Raw genomic sequence first — 22,245 nt, 5'->3', positions numbered from 1 at the left:
TTTTTTTCTCCATACAGACAGCACTTTTATTCGAAATAAATGTAAGAATCATTTCACATTTTGTTGATAAATATTTTAGATGTAACATTGTATAATGGGCGTTGTATCCTGAAATTTAGTTGTAATTTGTTGTTTGCATTTGAATATGGATGTTACACTTGTTTATTTGTAAAATGAATGTAGCATCTAAAGGCATGGGACATAACATTCAATGTTGCAAGCCATGCAGCTGCAAAAGCATTTGTTTAGTTCAATGTATTACGCTAAATAACAAAAAAGCACAATGTGTTAGTACAATATAAAAAATGAGTGTTCTTCGCTTATAAAAGAGTTGCCAATATTTATTCTGAAATTTGCAAAATTCCAAAAAAAACAAAAACAAAAAAAAACAATTTTTTTCCCGCTTATTTTTATTTTGAGATAAAATGGTTGTCTTATCATTTTGAAAGTAAAGGTTTTATGTTAAAATATGATCTCATTCAATTATTTTTATTCAGTTTTAGAAGTTTAACTAAATATTTTAAAATTTTAAATAAAATATGAATTTGAGAATTTAAATTTACACCATTAATACCGGATCAATGCCATCCTCACCAGATTAAAAATATTGGGGACCGTCCCCAAATAGCCTTAATGAACTGTGAAGCGGGAAATTAATCGAAATAAACTGAAATAAGCGGATATTATTTAAAAAGAATATTGAAATGTTTGTTTGCAGAAATATGTGTGTGTTATAAGTAAATAACTTTAAGGCATTACTAATTATTACTTGCGTTTTACTTCGTTATTACTTTCGATTCTTATTATTTGTGATTTAATTACATTTTTCAAAAATGTATAATGTAAAAATCCTTTATTCTACCCAAGTACATCATTTGTTTATTGTGACTGAAATGAAAAAAAAAATCTTAAATAAAATAAAATAAATCTTAATTATATAAAAAAATAAGAAATTCTAAAATTATGTTAAATTAGTATATACTATACAGCATTAAAATTTATCTTTTATTTTATTTTGTAGATAAACGTATCCATAAAAGAAAATTTTTAAACACTATTTGTAATTTCAAATATCTTTAATCTTGTTAAAAGCAGTTGATAACTACCTAATAAGTAGATTAAAATAATCACCTTATGGTTATTATAATCTACTACTACTAGTCACTTCTTACCATCAGAAATTAAATATTGATTATATTTAATTTCTGATAAATCGTTTAGATATAATTTCATATCCATGATTCCACCAACTGTCTGGTATTAAAGCCGTGTTATTTTAATTTTCCGCCTTCTTTATTTTATACATGAATCTGGGTAATGGAGATCCCATCATATCATATTAAACGAAAATTTGCATTTAATATAGCAACTTCACTATAATTTTCGCTATATTGTAACCTCACTTTTTTTTTGTCTTGTAAATTACACAGATATTAAACGAAATCCTTCTTCTGTAACTTTCAGCAATTAAAAAAAAATCATGCAATTAGATTGGTGATAAAACAATGAAAAAAACATGAACTTCAGGGCAGCAATGTAATATATTGTTAGAAATTAAAAAGAATTATTTAAAAAATTGCCGATTCAGTCGAAATTCGCTTGTTTATTAAACTAATATCATTAAAAAGACAATTTTTTAGATTTTGGAAGAAAGTATAATTCATATTTGTGTGATGATATTTTCAGAAATTATCATGGGAAAATGCCAAAATCCTGATTAATATTTAATTAAATAAAATTCTAATTAATATTTCAAAAAAATCGCTACGAGGTGGTGCACAATCCTACCCTCTAAGGTATGTAGTGACAAATTTGGCAGCTATGGCTCAAAAGGTATAGTGAAGAGTACACTCACACTTGTATCTTTGTTATTAGTATAGATTAGAGGAGACATTCTATCATTAAAATTGCTAAACACTTTATTCGTTCTGTATGATCTTTCCTGAGGAAAAACAAAAAGAAAGCCATGAATTACGGAAACATCAAACATGTAAACCAATCACTTTGAAAGAATTTTGCTTATTTCGATCCGTTTAAGCATTTAATCCACGTGAGAAGAACTGCGCGTTTTAAAACCGATACATTATACTTAAGAGATAACTAAATATATGCGAGATTAATCGATTATTGACTGTTTTGACATGATTTTATTCCGGTAAGTAATTCCTGTAATACGACAAAACTGCTGCTACTTTTCCTGAAAAATCACTGAAGCCGTCAGTAGAACCTCCCTATTTCTTTCCAGAAAAACGAAAACATTGCTTTTGGTCGGCCGACTTATTGTTGTTGTATCCATTTTCACTGTAACTTCGACTTCGTGTTTATTAATAATAATAACATGCGAACTTACATCTTGAAAGAGTATTTGAAGTCTAAATTACCTCCGTATTTTTCAATGGATTTATTTGAAAAGAAAGAAATTTTTAAAATTGGGTGAGTAAATTTGGAATTATTATTATTATTATTATTATTTGCGTTTTATTATATTTTTGTATTATTAATTCTCTCCTTCCTTATAGAATGCTTTCTGTAAACAGTGATTCATTTTTTCCATGTTAGTTAAATTCCTAATTTAGGATGAAGTTCCACTTATAAATTAGCTATATTTCATTTATTTGTATTTGGATCTCAATTTTCTCTGCCCATTTTTTATCAAGTCATCCTTTCATTTATTTGTATTTGGGTCTCAATTTTCCCTGTACATTTTTACCAAGCCATCCTTTCATTTATTTGCATTTGGATCTCAAATATCTCTGTCCATTTTTACCAAGCCATCCTTTCATTTATTTGTATTTGGATCTTAAATATCTTTGTCCATTTTTACCAAATCATCTTTTAATTTATTTGTATTTAGATATCAATTTCTTTCTGCCCATTTTTACCAAGCCATCCTTTCATTTATTTGTATTTGAGTCTCTGTATTTTCATTGATTTGTATCGAATTCCTCCCTCCCACACACACACTTTCAACGTATTTCAGCTGTTAAAATATTTATTATCATTAAAATAAATTTTCTGATATTTAAATACTTGCTATTTTTATAAGCTTAATTTTTATACGAACATATTTATCTCTTTAACCCTTTGGCTCGATGTTCAGAAGTGAGGTAGTTATGTTAGCTCTTTTGGAAGATCTATAATTTTTAATTCTTTGCGTGGATTTTAGAAGCATACTTTTGTGCAAATTTCTGGGTATTAGTTAAAATAAACTAATTAAACTAAATTTCTAAGAATTAATTGAGTTAAAGTTAATTTATTAAATCAAATTTCTAAAACAGGTAATCATATTATACACATCCTACTTACTTAATATGTGCATCCCAAATTTTTTTTCCAGTGACGATTTACCATTTGCCAATTAAGGGATTCAATTTTCGGTTTCATAAACGTTTTTACGAATTTTTTTCGTTTTATTCATATTTTCATAGACCCCTCCATGACTAAAAAGAACTTGGAAATAAGGCATTCCGAAGTTTTTTATTTGTAAACAATTTGACATGGATCAGGAAACAATTTGACATGATTTGTCGATTATCATTTTGAACTGGCCGCTTTTGGTGATCAGCTGATTCATCACGGCTAATAGTCTATAAAATTCGTAGCTTAATATTTTATGTAACTTGGTCCTATTAGCGTTTTTTCAGCAAAATATTTTTAAGCTCCTAATTTTGATAAATATATAATTTATATTATTTAAAAAGCCTTACGCCGTTTTGTTATGCTTTTGCTACTTCCAGGCTTTTAACAATATAATCGAATTTCTAACCTGAAACATTGTAAAATTTGGCATTTTTATTCTTGTTAATAATATTTTAAATATAAATTTAAATATTTACAGTTTTTTTTTCTTAGATTTAAGTAAATACTTTGACTACATTTCTGAAATCTCGTTTGCCAATAATTGCTTTAAAAACAGAAGTTTAATTTCACTGTTATGCATGTCACGTTACTTTTTATATTAATAGCGTTTATTATTTGAATTGTAAGACAAAAATGGAAATTACCTGCGAAATTAATAGTGACTTTTATCAATAACTTTAGTGTTCTTCCAGAATTCTTGTTTTCTTACTATCGCTCGCTTAATATTTATTCAGAATTCTAATTTTTCTTTGTATTCGTATAGGAAACCATGCAGAAAATATTTTTTAAATTGGTTAAATATAAAAAAAATTATTTGTGAAAATTTGGTATAATTGACAAAATAATTTGTAATTTTCAGATAATGTAAAAATTATTTTTGCACTGTTATATTTTAGGAAGTTATCTCTGAAAAATGCCAAAATTGTTCTCAAATTAATTGTGCTTTAACTAAAATTAAATAAAAATCGCTCAGAGATGCACATTTCTGCTCGCCAAATTACATATTCGAGAAAGTTAATAGCCCTAAGTTAAACGGACTAGTCTGTAGAACAGCAACACACTACACACATAACCGCACATTCATTTTCATTATAAGTAAAGATGTAATCAGTTTAAACATTGAAAATCGAATAGAAAAAGAAATAAAAAGCATTTAATTGACTACCTTTTAAAATTTCTTTAATTGCCTGTATTTAAAAGAATTAAGAAGAATTCTTCATGTTTATATTTTCCAAAATATTCAATTGAAAAGAAGATTCAAAACTTGTATTCAGAAGCGTTTTAATCGAATTTGTTTCTAAAATTTGCTTTCTGTATATTTCTTCTGCGTCACTTTCATGAAAAATAAATTGATTTATTTATAATTTCATTTGCTCGGTGTTTTTCAGTAATTTAATCAATCAATCAATTCATTCAATCCTCAATTTTAATTATAAAAATATAAGCTTGAACGTAATTTTCTAACCAAGGATAACTGATTAAAATATTAATTATTCAGTTAATATTTTAATACTTAACACTTCTGTTTTACCTTTTCAAAAAGTTGATATTTTAATCGATATTAGTTCTACCATGGTTCTATCCTTAACATTTACCAATTGCTTTCAACCTGCAATTGCTTTTTCTAATAAACGCAGCAGCTGAGACCAGGCAAATGGCCACAAAAAGTTGAATACGCCTCGAAACATCATTTAGCCAGCTAATTAAAAAAAATAAAGTACTGAAGTGATCAGACGATAATCTTTACAACTAATCTCTTCACATCCTAAAGTCTGCTAAAAATTCTTTTTGGAAGATTTTTATTTTTTATTTTATTTTTTCATTTTAAAGCATTATGCTTTTTGTTCTTGACTGACAAGTACCACGCTAGAGAAGAAATCATGATGCGGGTTAGTTGAAGGTGCTTTTTTCTCCTACTTATAAAGGATCGGTTATTCGACAGTTGAACCAATGAATTTTGTGCTTTAAAACTGCAGGTACTAATTTATTTGTTCCACACATCTATTATACTTTATTTTCGAGAAATATATTTCGGGTTTTTGTCGAGTTAAATTAGCATAACTTGTAAAAGCTTCTTTTCTTTTAAGAACAGCGTTCGGCTTTTGTTAAAGTAATATTCAAGAAAAACATTACACTTGTGTTGTTCAAAATGAGAGAAAAATATTGAAACATATAATTTAAATGCATTTGCGATGATTTATATATAATGTCATTCTTTTATTTCGATATTTTTTATCGCCATTATTGTTGCGAGATTCATCCCAAAATTGGCCAAGAGTTGCTTTAAAAGGCTAAATAGTTAAACTAAATTAAACGATTTTCTTTTTCTTTTTCTGGAATATGATAGAAACTATTGGAATCGTCAAAAATTCGATTCTCTACGTTTCAAAGTTCAAAGTTCTGGCATTAATGTCTGTCTGTATTTTAACACAATCGTTTAAAAACGCTTTGAGCTAGATATAAGAAATTTGGTATGAATTTTAGACAAAATTTGTAGATTTCTGTCAAATTTTGAACGAAATTCATTCTGAGGAAGTTTGCTCTCTGGCTGTTAAGCACAGATGAACTCAATAAATTCAAAACAGCAAAGAGCTAGATAGATAAGATTTGGTGCACAGGATTAGCATCTAGAATGTGGATTCTTGTCAAATTTTAAACCAAATCTGTCAAAAAGATTATCATCTATCGGTCTGGATTATCGCATGCATATAAATGCAATGATTTAAATCAATGAAATTCTTTATGTAATCTTAAAACAACAAATATAGTTCCTTGTCGGATTTTAGATCCAATCAGTTGAAAAAAAAGATGTCCAAAATGCATATTATCAGATAAATCCAGTAAAACTTATAGATTCTCTCCAAAAATCTATATTTCATAACTATTATTAATCAAAGCCACACATTGCATTCAAGACGTTACGCAAGAACCACAATTTTATGCGTTGAGAGAGGGGACAGGGCCTTTATTGTAGCACTAGCCGCCTTCGGCGACCAGTTTGTTCGCCAATATTATTATTATTTTTTTATTTTTTTTAGTTTATTAAACGGTTTAATTTATGATGACGTCGTGTTCTCGTTACCACGGTAAAGGGGTGCAGTAACATCTGAGGGTAAAGACACCTGAGTACCCGAGGGCAGAAGTCTGACTTCTAACTCACATGAAGACGACACACACACTCGCTTGCACAACCCCTTTTTACGGGGGGGGGGATCTCTTTCTCAAGTGGCGTTACTACGACCTGTCCACCAGCAGAAGAGTACGCTTTCTTCCCTTGCCCCTCTTTTGTGGTTTTCTGGAGTGCTTTGATGTCTGTCCAGTTTACCGATACACTTTCCCACCTCGACCTTTTCTTGGGGTTTTCTGGGGTGCTTTGATGCCTGTCCAGTTCACCGACAAAAAATGAACAAACATCAAAGCACCGCAGAAAACCCCAAGAAAGAGTCAAAGAGTTTACAAAAGCATGCCGCTTCTGTAAAGCCACAGGTTGTTGGAACATGGCTTTACACACCTCACAGATCAAACACAGGATGAAGGACAACTGCGGTCGAACCAGGACTCGAACCCGGAATGCCCAGATTACGGGGAAGATGCACTACCCCTAGGCCAGGACACCCGCAACGACTGGTACAGAGAGAATTTTTTAAAATTTTAATTTATTTGATATGGCTTAAAAATAGGATTTTAACTGAATCATTCTACAACTAAATATTGTGAGCAAAGATTAAAAGTGTATATATTATGAAATATAAGCTTAAATGAAAATCCTATTTCAGAATTAATAATAAAAGAAAAGTATTTTATTTTATTTTATTTTTTTTAACATTAGCAAAAGCACTCGACTGAATATTTTAATGGCTGAGTTTGAATTTCATAACATTAAAAAAGCAACTGAAGTCATCATAAAAAACTTATCGAAACTAAAGCAAACCAATTCTAACATTAAAAATAATGTAACATTGAAAATTAAACTTGAAGAATTTATTAAAAGTAAAGAACAAAACTGTATAGAAATGAAATCGATATCATTAAAGAGATTATTTATTTATTTTTTTAAGTTTTAAAATACCACGAAAAAGCTTTTTGAGAAATTAATAGTTTTGGAAGTATCTATTTCCAGTAAGTCATAGCGAGTATCCATAGTGATGGTTAGGCCTATTTTCTCCCCCGACTGTTAAACTTTCAGGTTAATGCTTATTTCTTACTTTCTTTTATATCTTCTGACTGAATGAAATGTTTGACATGGCGAGCAACATTTATAATATAATAGTATCATTTAATTAGAGAAGTCGTTGAATTAAGTGCAACTGTAAAAAATGCTGAATAAAGCGATCTGCTGAAACTTTCGTACACCGACATGTTTACATTTCATTGCTGCCATTTCTTAATAAGAAAAAAGAACGATTTCTATTCCATGTACGTTAACGTTTGATATACATATATATATTTCAGGAGTTCAATTATGTTAACGTTCCGTTTCTTGAAGCAATACTAGGGGTATTTTGGGACGGACCTCGTAAATTTGAACTGTGGTCAGATGACGAGAATGACACCTCCTTTACCAAACTTCACCACCACACCAACTGGAGGAGTTTTGGCCCCGATAGATTTATCATGCACCAGATCCTTTTACACGACGGTTCTTCGGAGGATTCGGGTCTCGAATGTGAAACCCTCCAGTTCCAAAGCCGAGACCTTACCACCAGCCACCGCGACCCTGCCTTTTAAATGTTAGAGCACCTAGAATATTTATTAAATATGACTACGACAGTGGTTTATACTAAACCTTAGGCTTCATCATTTTTAAAGTAAAGATTTATTGACTAACATAACATAAAATATAATCCTTGACACCACTTGAACTATCTTTAAAGCTTAGTAATTAGCTATTTATCCCCCGATTATAATGGCCATTTTTGAGTTCACAATTTTAATCTATACAATATTATTAAGAGTGCATTTATAGCCGTCCGAATAACACTGAAAAAATATGATTTAATCATTGAGGATTGATTGCTATTATTGTTTCAATGTTCAGAAGAACTGCCATCCAAGAAAGACAAAAGAAACAATTTTCCTTTTTCATAATTATGGCATGATTTTGTTACCAGCTTAATGCATGGTTTCATATCCAAATTATATTTGAAAAAAGGTCCCCATTGCGAAGCATTCGATAATCGTCGGCATTTTCAACATATTTTTTATACCCATTCAATAATTAGTGCATACGACTTTCTTCACGAACTTTTCTGTCTTCATTGGTATCTACTCCCCTTTCTTTTTCTTCAAACATCACGATGAAATGTGCTCTGATATGAAACACGCAATAAAATTTCACGCACACTTGTTCTAAATCATCTCCCTCAGCCCCTGTCCTACGTGCTCGCAGGAGTGTGCCTTTCCGACTCACAGAATCACGAAAACTTCTTTTTAACGCACACTTGATTACTTAATCGCGACCGCATCCGCAGCCGTCACGGATTTTGTGCTTTTCTGGAATGGAAGCACTGAATGAGAGCTTTGGAACGATTTCAGTTAAATGGGATTATTGACACTGTGCCCGAGGCGACCAGAAAAAAAGGGAAAGTGAGGCACTGGTGTTGCCCCAGAGAGAGTATTCTAATCGGTGTTTAGATTCCCACGCAAAAAAGAGTTTAATTGATGGTAAAAATGCATTACGTAATGTGAAGGTATATACCACTGAAACAGAAACCAGTAAACGTATTCTTTGCTCCTACTTTATTTTCTATTTACACATTAGATTGTACTTATCTGTTTTTGACGGATAAATTAATATAATATCCATTCATTCATAGATTTAATCTAGAATATAATACAGATCTACAGTTTAAATACGAAACATATATGCTAAACTCATTTATGTGGCCGGTATTGTATAGTTAGTGAGTTGTATTCATCACGTATCAATATATATATAATTGTCCGCTGCCGTCTGTAATGTCGGGCAGAGTTTCTTCTACTTTTTTTTTTTGTACTTACACAATAAGATGCTTTTTGCCTTTAGGTTGTCTTTAGCTGTTATTGAAGGATAAATTAATATAATATTCATTCGTTCATGGATTTAATCCAGAATTTAATACAGATCTACAGTTTAAATACAAAGTATATAAGTATATACGTTGAATTCATTTATGTAGCCACAAATATCGTTAGTGAGTTGTATTCATCACTTATCGATAAATATAATTGTCCGCTGCCGTCTGTAATGTTGAGCAGAGTGGTTTCTACTTCTTTTTGTACTTACACGATAGGTCTGTTGGTCTTTAGATTGTGCTTAGCTGTTTCGACGGACAAATAAATGAAAGTAATGCCCATTCCTTCGCAGATTTAATCCAGAATTTAACTGCAAAACTGCAGTTTAAGTATAAATATATATATATATATAATTATCCACTGATGTCTATAAAGTTGGGAAGAGTTAAAAATGTACCAACACTGTAGGACTATAATAGTAATAGATATTTTTCCAGATATACGATCTAATCTTTGAGAAAATTTTCTTACGAAAAACTTCATAAAGTAAAATCTAATGTATATATTTTTCACTCAAATTTGACATAATAATTTCTTTATATATTCTGCAGCTCTTGGACTAGAGAATAAGTAATCTATTCTCTTAGAATAGATTATTATTTAGAATAGATTAATTTATTTATTTAGAATATTTTTTATTATTTTAGTGTTTCATCTGTGAAAAAAATTGAAATTTCGTGTTATTTATCATTCGAAATCCTATATTTAAAGAATGAATAGAAATACAGCCTATTTTTTTTTAATTCAGGGACTAGATAATACATTTCTTAAGCTGTCTGCAACATTTTAAGGAAATCATTTATTTGAAACTTCGAAATGAGAAGATTTTTTCTTTATATCACTTTTTAGCCCCCCCCCCATAAAAAATCATTTTTCTGCTTTTTAAAAAAAATTGCCATTTTATTGGTATATTTTGTTTTCATAGATGTTTTCAATATTTTTTTTAAAAAATATTCAAAAATATATGCAAATTTTTTAACATTTTGCAAATTTTTTTTCTCAAATCTAGTCACATTCGTTAATCTTCAATTAATTAAAAATTTTAATAAAGTTGACAGCTGAACTTTGAAGAGTTGATAGTGGCATTCCGTTTGTTTCGAAGAAAATGTCGGTCAAATTTCATCAAAATTGAGCAAAAGCATTAAGGATTGTATAAAAAGGGCATGCAACATTCATTTTTATGAATATATTTTTAGTCATTGCAACTGAGCCATTACGTTAAAGCAGATGTTGCTGAAATTGTTATTTAGAAAACTTTACATTTTAAAATGTAGGCACATGGTCTTAAGACATTGCCTTTACATTTTACATAAGAGTTGTATAAAAAGAGTATACGACATTCATTTTTGTGGATATATTTTTAGCCATTGCAACTGAGCCATTACATAAAAGCAGACGTTTGCTGAAATTGTTATTCAGAAACCTTTACATTTTAAATTGTAAATACATGGCCTTAAGACATTGCCTTTACATTTAACATAAAGGTTGTATAAAAAGAGTATACGACATTCATTTTTGTGGATATATTTTTAGCCATTGCAACTGAGCCATTACATAAAAGCAGACGTTTGCTGAAATTGTTATTCAGAAACCTTTACATTTTAAATTGTAAATACATGGCCTTAAGACATTGCCTTTACATTTAACATAAAGGTTGTATAAAAAGAGTATACGACATTCATTTTTGTGGATATATTTTTAGCCATTGCAACTGAGCCATTACATAAAAGCAGACGTTTGCTGAAATTGTTATTCAGAAACCTTTACATTTTAAATTGTAAATACATGGCCTTAAGACATTGCCTTTACATTTAACATAAAGGTTGTATAAAAAGAGTATACGACATTCATTTTTGTGGATATATTTTTAGCCATTGCAACTGAGCCATTACATAAAAGCAGACGTTTGCTGAAATTGTTATTCAGAAACCTTTACATTTTAAATTGTAAATACATGGCCTTAAGACATTGCCTTTACATTTAACATAAAGGTTGTATAAAAAGAGTATACGACATTCATTTTTGTGGATATATTTTTAGCCATTGCAACTGAGCCATTACATAAAAGCAGACGTTTGCTGAAATTGTTATTCAGAAACCTTTACATTTTAAATTGTAAATACATGGCCTTAAGACATTGCCTTTACATTTAACATAAAGGTTGTATAAAAAGAGTATACGACATTCATTTTTGTGGATATATTTTTAGCCATTGCAACTGAGCCATTACATAAAAGCAGACGTTTGCTGAAATTGTTATTTAGAAAACTTTACATTTTAAAATGTAGGCACATGGTCTTAAGACATTGCCTTTACATTTTACATAAGAGTTGTATAAAAAGAGTATACGACATTCATTTTTGTGGATATATTTTTAGCCATTGCAACTGAGCCATTACATAAAAGCAGACGTTTGCTGAAATTGTTATTCAGAAACCTTTACATTTTAAATTGTAAATACATGGCCTTAAGACATTGCCTTTACATTTAACATAAAGGTTGTATAAAAAGAGTATACGACATTCATTTTTGTGGATATATTTTTAGCCATTGCAACTGAGCCATTACATAAAAGCAGACGTTTGCTGAAATTGTTATTCAGAAACCTTTACATTTTAAATTGTAAATACATGGCCTTAAGACATTGCCTTTACATTTAACATAAAGGTTGTATAAAAAGAGTATACGACATTCATTTTTGTGGATATATTTTTAGCCATTGCAACTGAGCCATTACATAAAAGCAGACGTTTGCTGAAATTGTTATTCAGAAACCTTTACATTTTAAATTGTAAATACATGGCCTTAAGACATTGCCTTTACATTTAACATAAAGGTTGTATAAAAAGAGTATACGACATTCATTTTTGTGGATATATTTTTAGCCATTGCAACTGAGCCATTACATAAAAGCAGACGTTTGCTGAAATTGTTATTCAGAAACCTTTACATTTTAAATTGTAAATACATGGCCTTAAGACATTGCCTTTACATTTAACATAAAGGTTGTATAAAAAGAGTATACGACATTCATTTTTGTGGATATATTTTTAGCCATTGCAACTGAGCCATTACATAAAAGCAGACGTTTGCTGAAATTGTTATTCAGAAACCTTTACATTTTAAATTGTAAATACATGGCCTTAAGACATTGCCTTTACATTTAACATAAAGGTTGTATAAAAAGAGTATACGACATTCATTTTTGTGGATATATTTTTAGTCATTGCAACTGAGCCATTACATAAAAGCAGACGTTTGCTGAAATTGTTATTCAGAAACCTTTACATTTTAAATTGTAAATACATGGCCTTAAGACATTGCCTTTACATTTAACATAAAGGTTGTATAAAAAGAGTATACGACATTCATTTTTGTGGATATATTTTTAGCCATTGCAACTGAGCCATTACATAAAAGCAGACGTTTGCTGAAATTGTTATTCAGAAACCTTTACATTTTAAATTGTAAATACATGGCCTTAAGACATTGCCTTTACATTTAACATAAAGGTTGTATAAAAAGAGTATACGACATTCATTTTTGTGGATATATTTTTAGCCATTGCAACTGAGCCATTACATAAAAGCAGACGTTTGCTGAAATTGTTATTCAGAAACCTTTACATTTTAAATTGTAAATACATGGCCTTAAGACATTGCCTTTACATTTAACATAAAGGTTGTATAAAAAGAGTATACGACATTCATTTTTGTGGATATATTTTTAGCCATTGCAACTGAGCCATTACATAAAAGCAGACGTTTGCTGAAATTGTTATTCAGAAACCTTTACATTTTAAATTGTAAATACATGGCCTTAAGACATTGCCTTTACATTTAACATAAAGGTTGTATAAAAAGAGTATACGACATTCATTTTTGTGGATATATTTTTAGTCATTGCAACTGAGCCATTACATAAAAGCAGACGTTTGCTGAAATTGTTATTCAGAAACCTTTACATTTTAAATTGTAAATACATGGCCTTAAGACATTGCCTTTACATTTAACATAAAGGTTGTATAAAAAGAGTATACGACATTCATTTTTGTGGATATATTTTTAGCCATTGCAACTGAGCCATTACATAAAAGCAGACGTTTGCTGAAATTGTTATTCAGAAACCTTTACATTTTAAATTGTAAATACATGGCCTTAAGACATTGCCTTTACATTTAACATAAAGGTTGTATAAAAAGAGTATACGACATTCATTTTTGTGGATATATTTTTAGCCATTGCAACTGAGCCATTACGTAAAAGCAGAGGATTGCTGGAATTGTTATTCACAAACCTTTATATTTTATTATGCTATTCAATTTTTCAAACCCAAGTACATAGTCTTAAGACATTGCCTTTACATTTAACTTAGCTGCTTTGTAACGTAAGAAATTACTATATTGTATCCCATTTTAACAAAAAAAAAAGTTTTATTTCCTTCCTTTTATTTGAATTCTCCCCCACACAACTACAACCAAAAAATGACCCTGAACTGACCGATACAAGTCGATCAATCTAAGAAAGCTAATTAAATAACAATCGACGCTTGAGAAATTTAATGAACACATTTTACAAGAGATAATTGTTGGTTCTCTCTCTGTATCGGTTGTATCAGTGTCCGACACGATGCAGGTTGCGGTGGTTGGTTTTCTTTTAATTTTTTCTTTCCGGAAAACAAATTGCCACCTGTGATTTGTTAAATGTCCAAACTAATGTATCAGGATCGAAATGGCAATGTTATTACAATCTGAAGGACGGCACTCATTCAAAGAAACTGGAATTCCTCCAATCAGATAAAGCAGAGAAAAAAAATGAGACTTAAGGACGTTCGGTTTAAACGCATTTAAAGAACTCGTTTTGCATACATTTTGCAAATCATATTAGTGAAGAATACGCAAGAGTGAAGTTAACTGGAACTGTCACGCGAGGAACAACCTCATTAAAAATGTTTACTTTTCTAAGCTAGAAATCTGATTTTATAGAAATTTGCATGTTAAAGTCCTTGGCTACTGAAGACCTACTGGTACACACTTATACAAGTTTGAAAGCATCATCTTAAAAATGATTCTATTTATATTCTGAACGAATTGGCGGAGCACCATTGCCAGTGGCATATTATCTTTTGTCTTCCGGTTATCATCAATGGCTTAGATGATGTACTGTTCGTTTCAGAATTCCAAGACTACCATTTTTTGAGATCCTACCTCTCTAAGGGGCCAGACGCGGAAGGATTAGGGCATTTCCAGAATTCCTCGCCATTCTTTGACCTTGATTTTTGCTCCATTAGATTTTTTTTTTTTTTTTTTTTTTTGTTCAATTTTTCCCCTTGCATATGTGAGTGGCATGAGTGTTTGCTTATATGGTTAATTCAAGTGGCAAAAAGCTTCTAAGAGTAGCACGAAGAATATTTTATATAATATCATTTAATGTAACCGAGATTGTCTGTCGTTGTTAATCTTAAAATGTTATCGAAAATTTTTATAAAAAATAAAAAAAAGAATATATTTTTGGAAAGGTGAATTACCTAAATTTTAAGAACAGATAATGCCAGTGGCGTATTATCTTTCATCTTCCAGTTATCATCAATGGCTCAGATGATGCACTATTTGTTTCAGGATTCCTCTCTAAGGGGTGAAACTCAGACGGATGAGGGCATTTACAGAATTCATCGTCATTTTTTGTTCTTGATTTCCGTCCCATTCGGTAGCTTTTCTTTTAGGTTTTTTTTCTCTGCATAAGTATCCCTCTGGGGGAGGGTGCCTCGTAATTGAGGATGAGAAGTTTCCGGCATGGTTTTTGGTTCTCGCCACCCTTGTTGGTACACGAAAACGTGGGAGTCGGGCTCCTCCGATTGATGACGAAACGTACTTCCTAGGGGAAGTGTTGTACCGTGGCCGGTGATAGCTGTTAGGACTCAATCATAGTTTCCTTCAGTATTGTTGTTGCGGTTTTCCGGTCATTCATATTTTTCCGTGTGCCTCAGGTCAGGACGGAGTAGGTAGTTTACGATTCCCTGCATAAGTGAGTTCCGTGTCTTTTCTGGCCGTACTATTTTTTTAAACTCAAAATTCAGTACTGATTGATTAAACGGTTAATGCAAGTAGTAAAAAAACTTCTAAAAGTAGCACAACGAATATTTTATATAATATCCTTTAATGTGACCGAGATTATCTATTGCTGTTAATCTTAAAATGTTATGAAAAATTTTATTTGAAAAAATTTAAAAAGACTCTTTTGTGGAAAGGTGAATTACCCAAATTTTAAGAAATCATTTATACATCATAATTAATTGTATAAGTTACAATAAATAAAAATTGCTCTGAAGCATTTCATTGAGAATTAGTATCATTTCCCGTTAATATTGGTAATTATCTGCAGTTTTTACGCCTTTGAAGTCGGCGTATAATCCGAGTTTTATTTTGGCAAAATAAAGCATCTTTTTGCTATATTGAGCCTATTGGACCTTTTGCACCATATACTCACGTATTTCGACTTTTTTTCCTTAACAGTATTTGTGCTTTAAACCCACCTTTTGCATTCCTTCTTTTCGCCAATTATTAAGCTTAGAATAGGTTTTATAATTAAATGGTTAACCCCTTAATTGTTTTGATTTTTTTTTCTAATTATCTAATTTGATTAAACTTTCGTTTCAGAAATCAGTTGTCTTACTGATTCAATTAAGAAGCCATAAAATACTTGAGTTGTTTGTGAATTAAAAGTGATTTTTATTTCGAATTTTAGTATCTTTGAGTGATTTCATTTCAGAAGCGATCATTCGATGTCCGTGTGACGAGGATTAAAGAGCTCAAAGTATCTAAAATTCCTGCCAATATCTGACAAAGAATGGTAATCAAAACGGCAAACAACAATCATTCATTCGGCCTATTCTGTTGTTATGTATTTTTACAATAAGTTTATAGTGGAGACCGTATTGTCTTATGGTAAAGTTTTGAATTCGGATTGGATGAAGTTAAGTTTCAAGACTCGATTCCAAAGAAGAACCGCGACATATACGAGCTTGGTATACATTAACCCTTTAAAGGGCCATTTTTTTCTAGTCATATTATGTTAAAATATTTTTAGACTTGAAATTAGAATAAGAAAAGGGATTCATTTAGCTTATTAGATAAATTTAATTTGATTTATTAATTAATTTGGTTAATTAATAATTAAGTGACTAACCAAGACACATCATTTTGTCTGAGATAAAGAACTGACGCATCTAAGTTTCTATCTTTCTAATAAAATGTGTCAGAACTTATGCCAACCTGCATAATTTCATACAAAGATTGATAAATTTGGTGGGAAGCATACTTCCCACGGCCCTAGAAAGGGTTAACATGTTATTCGAAACAATTTGCAGTATTACAGCATTCATTTTACAGTTTATTTATCGTTATTTTTACCATGGTAAAATAGGGTCCCAGATGGTGCTATTGTCTGCATGAGAGCAGATAGAAAAAGGCTCTAATAGCTGGTTATAAAAAAATTATTTGTTTGTGTGCGTGCGCGCGCGCGCGCGTGTGTGTGTGTGTGTGTGTGTGTGTGTGTGTGTGTGTGTGTGTGTGTGTGTGTGCGTGTGTGTGTGTGCGTACGCGTGCGCGCGCGTGTGTGTAAAATCTCGTTTCTTCAGGACCGACACCTATACAGAAAAATTTAAAAAACAAAACCTTATCTAAATATAAAATGTGACCCAAATCGCGCGAGTCCTTTTCGAGATACACGAAATAAATTTGTATACATATAACAATTGCTCGTTTAAAGTTATAAGATTTCAATAATAGTTGCTGTCGGTTTTTTTATTAAAAGGTCAGAATATTAGAAGCAGAACATTTAAAATAATTTGCAGTAAAAGAATATAGAGAGCTAATCTCAGAAAAATAAGGTATTTACATATAGTTAGAAATGACATTTCATTGCAATTATATTGAATGACAGTTGCTTTTTCAGCTGAGTATGAAAAATGATGTCATTGGAAAGGTGAAAGAAAAGAGAAATAAGAAATTTTTTGTCAAATGATTCTAAGAAAAAGTCTAATTCTGCGCAACATGTCGCTAAAGAATAGACATAAATGGAATTTTGTCTAGCTGTCATTATAAAAGTTTTTGAACTTTAGATATCTAGAAGTTCATCTAAAGTACGTTGCTTGTTGTTGTTTCTTATCTCAATTGCTTATTCATTTTCGAAAACTCCAAAAAGTGAAGAACCTCTAAATGGCTTGTAGTAAAAATATTCAAAGTGCGATTTAGACTAGAAAGAAGATACTTTTCATTCTCGGATTCGTAAAACCTTCACACTTTTGCGCATGCGTCTGGACACCGTTTACTTCATTAAAATAGGATTGAGAAGAAAAATCAAAGGAGGTGTTTGCATTTAAGAATAAGGTGACTACGGATTATACATAGACTTAGGAGACGTTAAAATTGCGAATAATACTCATTATCGGGAAAAGATACTAATTCACAATAAAATATTTTGGAGTAATTTTTATTTTCTTTAAAGAGCTTATACATTAAATTAAGATAAATAAGTCCAATGTTTTTGTTCTTAAAATTTGAGAAATTTACCTTTCCAAAAAATATTCTTTTTTTATTTTTTATAAAAAATTTTGATAAAATGTTGCCATTGAAAAAGAAGATAATCTTGATCGCATTTAATGATATTATATAAAATATTCTTCGTGATATTCTTAAAAGCCTTTTTTGCCACTTGAATAAACCATATAAGCAATCAATTGGTTTGGTTATATTAACGTCCCGTTTGAAGCAACACTAGGACTATTTTGGGACTGACCTCGTAATTTTGAACCGCGGTCAGATGACGAGAATGACACCTGAGCTGGCACCCCCCTCTCCACACCACACCACACCAGCGGGAGGACGTTTGGTCATGACGGATTTAACGTGCCACAAACCCCCTTACACGATGATTCTTCGGTGGAATCGGGTCACGAACCTGAAACCCTTCGGTTCCGCAGCCAAGACCTTACCACCAGGCCACCGCGGCCCTATAAGAAATCAATATGCATTTTTGAGTTAAAATAAAATAGTATGGTCAAAAATGACACGAAACTCACATATGTAGGGAAAAAAACACTAAGCATCTAAGGGGGCGGAAATCAAAGTCAAAGGATGACGAAGAATCTTGGAAATGCGCTCATCCTTCCGCGTCTCACCCCTTAGAAAGGTAGAATCTCTAAAAACAGTAATCTTGGAATGAAAAAAACAGTAGTCAAGGGACATTTCTTCAGCTTTCCCTCTCTAACAAATTAAAACAAACTTTGAAATTGCAAAATTTTGTTTACAGTTTCAAATGATTTTTTTTAATACTTACTCTTCAACAGGAGACAAAACTATTTTTTTTTTTTTTTCATAGCAAGGTTCTTCCAAAGATATCCTTAAAATCGTAAATTTGGCAATTTAAATAAATTTTGTTCCTTAATCTTTTTAATTTTGAAAAATTAATTAATTTTTTGAAATTCCGAGCTGTGAAACGAATGGGGGTAGTGTATAAATAGATTAAGGTCACGAAATCTTCGCATGACTTCAAGTTTCAGATTCTTTAATATCTGTGATGAAATGCAGTTAGGAAAATCACAACTTCAAAAATCTCATTAAAATTAGTAAAATTTTTATCTTTAACTTCATTTTAGAGACCATAAGTAAATATTTTCTTCGTTTTTTACTTTCCCGCTTGTGAATAATGGCAAGAAACTTTTTGGCCGAAACGGGATTGGGAGAATTGTTGCCACCCAAAAAAGAGTGATTATGTTATTTAGGAAGTTAAAGAAATCTTTCTTTAAAAATACCAAGAAAAGTCCAGATTTCATAAAATTGACTTGTTTTTATTGCACATTTTAGTAATAGAAAAGAACGCAAAATACCAAAATAAAAAATAAATTTTAAACATTTTTCATTAAGTAGCTGTCAGGCATTCTATAAAATGATTGAATTTTAGTATGTATATGTAATAATTTCAAATTATCAACGTTCTAAAAATATTTTTTTTTTAGTTTCTCGAACTTCGGCTTGACTGTAATTTTAATTTATGAATTGCGCGGATTATTATTTTTGCTAAAAGATTGAATCAACAAATTCTCTTCTAAAACTATATAAGTTCCAAATATGTTCTCTCGCGCTTTCGTTCCTATTTTCTGCTTTTCTATTCTGTTTGCTGGTCTGTATTCATCATGACTTAGACAAAGAAATCTTGAAAAAAAGATCAAAATTGGATGGACTAGTTGTCTGAAACTTTGAAGAATAAAAATCCGTTTAGGGACTTCACGGCTGTTTTCAAAAATATTTTGCATGTATATATAAACACCAGAAAACAAAATCATATCAAAAAAAATTATTCGATCTTTATATGGAAAGGAAACAGAAATCCTAACATTTATTCTAAATCTCCAGCAAAACGACACTTCATCAAGATAAAAAAAAAAAAATGACAAATTTTATGCTAGATAATAAAATCTGTCTGTCAACGACTAAAATGCGATTAAGAGCGATTTCCGACCGAAAAAAAAAAAGAAAAAACACTTTCAACTTGTCTCTCACCCTTGGCCAATCGCTTGATGAATCAGAAAGATAGCAGTCGACATTGTCGTTAGTTCGCGTGACGATTCCCGATTCTTCCTCCCAACTCCCTCCCCCTTCCTTCCCATCCTCGTGACTCGCGTGACAATTAGGGGCACTTTACGCAAATGCCAAGGTTGGTGAATGAGCGCCTTCCCGCGATCGGCAACTTTCCATTTCAACCCGTCCCGAAAACGTCGCTGCCTCTGACGACCCTTTCTGCGTAAGGTAAATGCATCCGATTCAACATGTGGGTCGTGGAGGTCAACTCGTGTCCATCTGCGCACATGAAACCGGGGACCTTTCGCTGAATATTTCGTACAAATGAATTTGTGGTTATACCTGGAAGTCTTCGAGTGTGATGTGTTTTATGATATCCGTGTTTACTCTGAACTTCTTGATGTCCGCCGACAGCTGCTGTCTTAGTTTGCAAAGAACTTCGCAGAAATCGCACGCAACGGAACTAAAAGATTTTGAGATGGAGGTACTGCGTTTGGAAATGTTTATCCGGAAACATCAGTGAAATTCAGAATTTATTACCAACAGTAAAAAAAAAAAGGATATATAACTAAAGTTCTGTCAGAAATTAAAATTCCAGTGAAAGAATCTAAATAGTATTTTGTTTTAAAAAAAGAACGTTGATTTTGTGAATTAAGCTCTAGAAGCAATTTTCAAATCCATGGTGGTATGAAAGAGATCAAGCTTTGGATAAAGATGTAGAAAGTTTTAAGGTAAAAATAATCTTTCATTTTTCCTATTGTTTATACGTATATTAAAAGCAAAGCATATGATTAAGTTATTTGATAAATTGTTTATTAAAATAACTTCCAAGGGGATTTTTTTTTTACAAATTAGTGACTATCTTTTCAATTAAAAGTGGATAATTTATGTTCATTCCATATTATTTTGATAAAACTAATTCATAATATAGCATTGTAATGTAGCATGGAAATTCCTATACATATAACCTATTTTCGTTTTTCGTACTTGGTCATATGTATTGAAGTCCAGCCCCATGACGGCATAGTACTATTAAAAACTTAAATATACAGTAAATCTAATTTCTAACTTTCGCGGTATTGTAATTTAATTTTTTTATTCGTATTGTAAACTACACATAGATATAATAAAAGAATCCTTCTTTAGCAAAGAAAAATCACGCGCTTAAATATTTGATGAAACAATGAAAACTATTTGAGCTTGAAGCAACAATGTAAATTTTATATATATATATATATATATATATATATATATATATATATATATATATATATATATATATATATATATATATATATATATATATATATATATATATATATATATATATATATATTCGACCGAAATAAGACAAAAATTGTATAGATGTCGAATTTTGGATCTATTTCATCAAAAGAAAGTGATTGTACTTGCACAAAAAGCATAATTGATTTCCTTCAGTAAACTACGCTTACTATTCAGTAAGCAAATTCCAAAACAAGAACCATTGTGGAAGTATATAAGAATTGGGGGGGGGGGCTTCAGAAACTGAATTCGTTCCTAATTTCAAAAATTCAATCGAAATTGTAGTCTATTCATTCTTTATATTAATCTGGAATTTTGATATTGTTGCATTTGTTAAGATTTAACCTTTCAAGTAATTAGAGAGTAATTAATATCTCTTTCTGATACAAAAAGGCATTACAAACATTATTATCAAGCTAGATTGTTTTAAAATATCGTGTGAGTTGATTATAAGTAAGTGCAAGCTTCAATTCTGTAAACATTTATCATGTGTTTATAATAATTAACTGTAGCGCTATTCTTATAAGAACAAAGGTGAAATTTTTCTGACCTTGTCGTGTTTCTTCCTTCAGGTCCTCAAAAACAATACTTTCATTGTCACAAACATATTATAAAATTGCTGTATCATAGCACGATAGATTCACTTCAATTCTTTGCGCATTTAATATCAAAACATTGCTTATTACTTCATAATTTAGTAAATTGTGGGTTTGCTATTTTTTTCGTCATGCATTGATTGTACTTCTTAATTACTTTTCTTTTCTTTTAACCTTATCGCCTACAATAGCATGTCTGGTACGTGCATTATATTATTCAATACTCAACAATATTATACTATACTGCGAATATTATTTAATATCACACAATATATATACATATATATATATAGCCGCCGTCCTGGCCTATGGGGTAGCGTGTCTTCCCCGTGATCTGGGCGTAACGGGCTATAGACCCGGTTCAGGCATGGTTGT

The 22,245-nt window shown here is 30.8% G+C and overlaps 1 protein-coding gene across 4 annotated transcripts in view; it reads left to right on the top strand.

Annotated features, from left to right (window-relative positions):
- LOC129975218 (uncharacterized) overlaps positions 1-22,245 on the top strand; it is a 164,840-nt gene that overhangs the window by 114,132 nt on the left and 28,463 nt on the right. The window contains exon 1 of one of the 4 annotated variants that reach the window (XM_056088212.1): positions 20,168-20,721. The exons of the other annotated variants lie outside the window; for them this stretch is intronic. The gene's annotated coding sequence lies outside the window, so the exon portion shown is untranslated. Of the gene's footprint in view, positions 1-20,167; positions 20,722-22,245 lie in introns of those variants that run through there. 4 annotated transcript variants of the gene reach the window in all.

This window comes from Argiope bruennichi, chromosome 7 (genome assembly GCF_947563725.1).
Source record: "Argiope bruennichi chromosome 7, qqArgBrue1.1, whole genome shotgun sequence".
NCBI lineage: Eukaryota > Metazoa > Arthropoda > Arachnida > Araneae > Araneidae > Argiope > Argiope bruennichi.
This window is presented reverse-complemented; position numbering and strand designations above follow the sequence as displayed.